We start from the raw sequence: 7,399 nt of genomic DNA on the forward strand, positions 1-7,399 counted from the left end.
GGGCCAGCAACTGTGGTTGGTACTTAAATTACCAAATAGATTCATTCCATCAATAGCTAAACCAAAGCGAATATTTCTACATTCTTCACCGAATTGGAGGAACTCATGATCAATATTTTTCCATTGCATTGAATCAACTGGATGACGAAACAAATTGTCACATCTTCTTTCATCTGCATGCCCTCGAGGATTTTTGCGTCTTTTGGATTCCCAAACAAACGCTTAAGTCTAGGTACGATTGGAAGGTACCAGACTACTTTCAAAGTGGGCCCATCTATTTCTAACCCACCTTTATCTTCACTATTGATTTTCTGCTTGTATTGTGATAAGCCACACTTCAAACACTTTTTCAATCCTTCAAATTCTTTCCTATAGAGTATGCAATCATTAGGACATGCATGTATCCGTTTATACTTCATTTCCATATGGAAGCATTTCATTCAATAATACCAACAATTATGTTAAACTCTTATCGATCCAACCATTAATCGCCTTCAAATTCATCAATCTTAAACACCGCTGACAACCTTGTGAACTTATTTGAACTAACATACAACGGAGTATCTGAATCAGTCGACATTGTCTCATACACATGCGCTTGGGCAAAAGCTTCACATCACGGATCATGTCCTCTAATTTGTCTTCTTCACATTGATCTTCCACGATGAAATCCACAACATTTTCAGTTCGGGAGACAATTGGGAAGTCTATTAATTCGTCGTGCCATGTCTATATTGTATAACTTGGAAGAAAACCATTGCAGATAAGATGTTCCCTAATTGCGATTGGATTCAACTTTCTTGCGTTCAAACAATTCATAGAAGGACGTCTAAAATTCACTTCATCATCACTTCTACCTTGATGGCGTTGCGCAAATTGTATAAATTCTTCTACTCCTTTCTCACACTCAACACTGATGCGTGGTGAGTAAATCCAGTCTCGATCCATACGTTTATATACTGAAATTGTGTGAACAATTTCAGTAATTTTTAAATGAATGATCACCTCGCTTTTGCATTTAAGGTGTGACCCTATCCCATTCAAGAAGATTCTCTTCTTCTAGTTTATTGGTACATATTAATTTTAAAACACATATCTAAAATTTCACGAAATTTCACCAGCATTTCGCATTGGTCTTCAAGTTACAGGAAATGAAAGTGATTATTAACCACAATCAAATATGCACCCAAAGATCAATACAAAACACAATTGACAAATATTCATGAATATTGAGATATGTATATTAAAATAGACATATGCACTAATAAACTATTAAAAAATGATTAATCTTCTTAAACTGTCCAACCGGACAATTCAAGATTGAATACATTTAAATTATTTATATTGTCTCCTTTTAAAAAAATACATCTTATTTCAATAAAAACAACTTGGAGACAATAAATAATTTTCGTATTCAATCTCTAACGGGAAACTAAGGCTAACTCCATGCAATAACAATCTCAAATCAAACAAAATAAATCAATTTATTTAAGCATATATAATTAAGTAAACATACAACAACATACATTTATTTTAGCATGTAACTAAATCAATTTATGTAACATACAAAAAATAAATAATATACTCAAAACTAACTTATGAAATTTGGAAAAGCAAGCAAAATTGATAATTTTTCATATACCATAGTTTTGCATAATTTCAAAAAGCAAAGAAAGTATATTGCATAGTTCATTATCATCAATCCCATCTATAAAAGCAAAGTATTTTCCATCATCAACAATCTCATCTTTACAAGCTTCAAAAAATTGACAAACTTAATTTCTATCAAAATACAAACCCACTTTCTATCATAAATCATCAGAAACTCAAATTCAACTATGAAAACTCAACAACATAAAAAAAAACGCAAAAAAAAAGTGATAGAGCTAAATCAAAAACGAAAAAAAAACATATAAATGAACCGTACAAAGGGGCGAGATTCACACCGGCAATGGAGGAGCAACAAGAATGGGCAATTTGATGGCCAACCGGTGCAGTAGAGGGGCAAAAACAGTGGTGGCACGACTTGGGATTTTCTGAACTAGCGGCTACTTTTCTTTTTCGAATGGAGAAGACACATGAACAATGCTGCGATTTGGGATTTTTCAACCTAACTAGCTTTACTGCCTTGGTTGATTCGAAACCGAGGCATAAACGTGAATAGGCCTCGGTTCAAAGCATAACCGAGGCAAATTCTACGCAAAATTACAAAAAACAGGCACGTGGAAAAATTCTGCCAATTGTATGCCTCGGGTGAAAAGGCTCGCTACAGTAACACTTATATGCCTCGGTTCAGTGGGACTCGAGGCATAAAACTACCTCATTATTTTTGAATTTTAAAAAAGCGGGAATATTACCTCGCTACAGTAACACTTATATGCCTTAGTTGTTTAGTAAAGCGAGGCATAAAAGTTGTTTTAAATCACAAAAATGTCGTCGCGTCTCTATCTACCTCGTTTGCGAGAGAACTGAGGCATATATGGCGCTGTCTAAACATGAAATTGCACTAGTGTATAAATCTTTTTAAAGATATAAATTATTTCCAATGTTTGTGACTTGAATATATGAATCATTTTGTGACTTGTAGTTCTCTTTATTAGATATCTTGAAAATGGAATCATTGTTAGTTGTCTTGGTAGGATAAAACTCAATTTTCACCAGGTCTCTTTTTTGTGAGAAGTGGAGTTCCAATATGCTAGGACAACTCTCTTTGCTTGTCACAAAGAGTGAATATGGCATTGCATCAATAAGACTTCCATATAACAGAACATGAATCTACATTTCACTTAGAAATACAATAATAATATTTACCTCCAAAAGTGTGGTATGTTTACTATCACTACACTTTCTCCCTACAAGTTTTTAGAGATCACCATATTCAATCATTTGTGAAATTTCAACTATTTTAACTTTCAAGTCACGACTTCTAACTTTATAGATGAATAACTAAATCTTACGATAATCTCAGATAACATACTTGCAAAATTTAGATGGCATAAAATAACGACAAAAGTAAAATAAGAAAAGAAAGAAAATCCCAAATAATGTACTTGCAACATCATATCATGATTGCACTGACCCATTTTTCATTCAACTACAATTTGAAAAACTTAAAAAATCATGAAACATAGCAACTTACTAAATAATTTAAAATATAATAACAGAGCAAATAAAATAATTTTAAAACTCAAATAGCTTTTAAACCAAAATAAACTTTTTAGAAAGAGGAATCGATCATATTAGATTTACATCAAAATGTAAGCTATCATTTAGAGTTTCATGATATAAGCTCAAAATGTAATACCCCAATTTAGGATGTCATCAAAAGTTAAAAATCATACACATTTGGCGAAAAACAATTATTGTCAACTTCATACGTAAACAAAGGTTTATTTTTAATCTTAAAGGAGTATGTCGAAATAATAATTGTCCAAAAATTTTCAAATAATAACATCAAATAAAATCACATGGTCTTTAGCATTTGTTTAAAAACAAAAATTTAACAAAAGAAAACCCTGAGTTCATCCCATCCTTGCATCAATCTACTACATGCCAGAACGACCTGTATTATCACCTACTCTTGTATAACACATACGCCATACGATCATCGCATACACAATAAATAAACAAACATGGATGAACTTACCATAGACAAATACTATATAAAAATATTTAACTAAACAAGGTAATACAAGATTATTAAACATCACATTAGACCAAGAATATACCCAAGCATGATAATCTGCACCGCACACTATGGCTTTCTTGTCACTTTATCCCTACCACATGATTTGGTTTCCTAAACCAAATGGTTTGAGTTGTCCTACCCTCCAAAACAGGCCTATCTCCGCTGCTCCTCAAGGACTTACGAGTAACAACTTCAGTGAATCCCACATCAAGCACTATACTCAACAACAAGCCAAAACTAAGCGAAAACTAAGGCCAAAATTAATTGATTGATTTAAGTTATTATTTTAGTTAATTATGAGATGTGATATATATATATATATATATATATAGGTGTTTATAAATTTTGGTGCAAATATTATAATGTGAAAGCTTATAGCTTATTGGTTGTTGTGGGTGTTTAATGTGTTATTTGGTGGGTGAATAAGGTTATTTTATTTAATTATGAAATGTGATATATATATATATATATATATAGGTGTTTATAAATTTTGGTGCAAATATTATAATGTGAAAGCTTATAGCTTATTGGTTGTTGTGGGTGTTTAATGTGTTATTTGGTGGGTGAATAAGGTATTATGTTATGATCATGAGGTATGATATTCATGTGTGTACATATGTGATGGGACAATATGAATTTTTTGATAACTGTAAACCCATGATGGTTCTTTTACCTAGATGGCTTTGGTGAGTCAGGGTAAAAGAATTTCTTTCGGCCATAAGTCTTTGACATGAGCTTAGCAAGAGTTCTCTTACAAGGTTTTGGTGAGCAGGTAAGAGTTGGCTCTTGTAAGTCTATGAAAAGCGAGAGAAAGACCCTTTCCAAGAGGTGTTGTTGCGTTGGAAATGTAGAGTGGTTGATTATAAGAAAATGACATACCGTTGGATACTATTCGGTGGAAATATGTGGATTATTGCATGTTTTGGTTTAAGGACATGTTTTGAGTTGTTATCTTTGTTGAGTTATGCTTATGTTAGGGTCATGCGAGGAGAGTTTTGTTTAATGTGAGTAATATAATGTTATATAATTATTTTAGTGGTTGTTTTGTTTTGATAAATTTAATGATAATATGGATTATATATATATATTTTTTTTTTCTTTCTTTAGTTGATTTGCGGTTTATAATTTTTTTTAAAAATATTGTGAAAATACATTAGGTATAAAGCTATGAGTGAAAGAATTTGGAAAGAAAAGAAAAGTTTTATGTGGGATTATATTTTTTTTAATGAATAATATTTTACTTAGGTTAATTCATGGATGGTTTTTTTTCTTGGGTAAGGATATTTTTTTAGAAATATGAGGTGTTGATTTTAAATTGATGGTGAATGTTTCATTTGTGTAAATTTATTTGGTGTGAGATTTTTATTTCGTGATGTAAGTGCACAAATGTTTTAAATATTCATGATGTTTAATTTTTTTCCTGTATAGACATTTTTAGGATGAAAATTTTTGAAGTTGGGGATAGTGTAAGACCTGGGAAAATCTATAACAATATATAAAGAGGATTCACTCTTTTGAGTCCATATTTCATTTTTCAATTTTACCCTTAATTATTATTTTAAAAATTAATTATTTCATAAATATATTACCTTTAACTGTTATTCTAAAAACCTCTTTTGTCTTTTAACAATTATGTTATAAATTAATTATATATTCCATATGTAAATATTATTAATCTTAAATCAACTTTCTATGAAAACTAAAAAATGCGAACACTGTGTTTTTGTTAATTTAGAATAAAGAGAAACTCATGAAAAAATTAATTGCTTGATTTAAGATGTTATTTTATTTAATTATGAAATGTGATATATACAGGTGTTTATAAATTTTGGTGCAAATATTATAATGTGATAGCTTATAGTTTATTGGTTGATATAATTATTTAGTGTGTAAGTGCATGCGTTCGAACCTTGGCTTTAACTCCCAGGTTACTCCCTGTCGTGTCCAAGTTAGGTGGCTTTATTTTTTTAATTTAATATTATTTTAAAAAGCAATTACTGTAGTAGTAAAAATGACCGTGGCAGTTTAATTTTTTGGAAGTGCATTGCAGTTTCTCACACCTTCAAAGTTTGGACTTTTTTTGCTCCCGCTTCTTCGTTTTTGCAGTTCTCTTTCTCTTTTTCTTTCTCCTTCTATTATGAGGTTTGTGTTCGTGCATTGTGAGTGAAGTGAATTTAAAGCAAAGGAAATGGAAAGTAGTTGTTTGTGGTGAGAAGAAGAAATAACAGAGGAACATAGGTGAGTGTGGTGAGAAGAAGGAATGACAGAGGAACACAAGGTTTATCAACCATAAAAAAGCAAAGGTTTCTATGGGCATTTGGTAGTGTTATGGGGTTTTTCATCTTCACTATTGAAGTAAGAAAATTGAAGAGGTAGAAAAGGTTAGGGAGAAGAGTATTGTTTTTGGTGTTGGGGTTATGGAGAAGAGTTGGAGGAGGTTGTTGTGTTTATGGCAGTGAACTTATTTTGTGCACTTTCCTATGAATGCATCCCTCTATCATTCAAAACAACTAAAGTGGATAATGTAAGTCCACATGTGAAATAACAAATCACCTTATTGCACTACAACAATTACCTGATGACCATTGTACAATTAAGTGGTGACCACCCTATCACTTTTCGTACAGGATCACAACCTGATATCACCCATAGGTCAAAAAAATTGTTTTACCTCCTTAAGACAATTAGACCATGCTAATTCATTATTTTTTAAGGTTAATTAAAATTATGGTGGTTGAATCTAGATTAATTGGTAAAAAATAACCCACATCACATAACCTTATTTCACTAAAACTATTACGTGATGACCATTGATGATTTAAGTGGTGACCAGCCAATCACTTTGTGTATAGATCACAACTTGAGATCACCCATAGGTGCGAAAAAATTGTTCACCTCCTTCACACATTTAAACCATGCTAATTCACTATTTTGAAGGTTAATTATGATTGTGGTGGTTGAATTTAGGCTAACTGGTCAAAAATAACCTACATTACATCTCCTTCTTTCACTAGAACTATTACCTAATGACCAATGACCATTTAAGTGATGACCATCATATAACTTTTTGTACGTATCAAAACCTAAGATCACCCATAGGTGGGAAAATTTTGTTCACCTACTTTAGAGAATTAAGCCATGTTAATTTACTATTATGAAGGTTAATTATAATTGTGGTGGTTGAATCTAGGTTAACTTGTCCAAAATAACTAAGATCACATCACCTTATTTCACTGGGACTATTATGTGATGACCATTGACCATTTAAGTGGTGACAAGCCTATAACCTTTTGTACATGATCACAACCTGAAATCCCCCACAGGTCAGAAAAATTGTTTCACCTCCTTTATAGAATTAGATCGTGCTAATTCACTATTTTGAAGGTTAATTATATTTGTGATGGTTGAATTTGGGCTAACTAGTCAAAAATAACACATCACATCTCCTTATTTCATTGGAACTATTACCTGAAGACCACTAACCATTTAAGTGATGACCATCTTATAACGTTTTGTATAGATCACAACTTGAGATTACCCATAGGTGGGAAAATTTTGTTCACCTACTTCAAAGAATTAAACCATGCTAATTTATTATTATGAAGGTTAATTAAAATTGTGGTGGTTGAATCTAGGCTACTTTGAAACACGATGAAAATTGGTCTTCTCCCTCACCCTCAATTGGATTTAATTTCAAGTTGAGGTTGACGA

This window comes from Vigna unguiculata, chromosome 9, assembly GCF_004118075.2.
Source record: "Vigna unguiculata cultivar IT97K-499-35 chromosome 9, ASM411807v1, whole genome shotgun sequence".
Taxonomy (NCBI): Eukaryota; Viridiplantae; Streptophyta; class Magnoliopsida; order Fabales; family Fabaceae; genus Vigna; species Vigna unguiculata.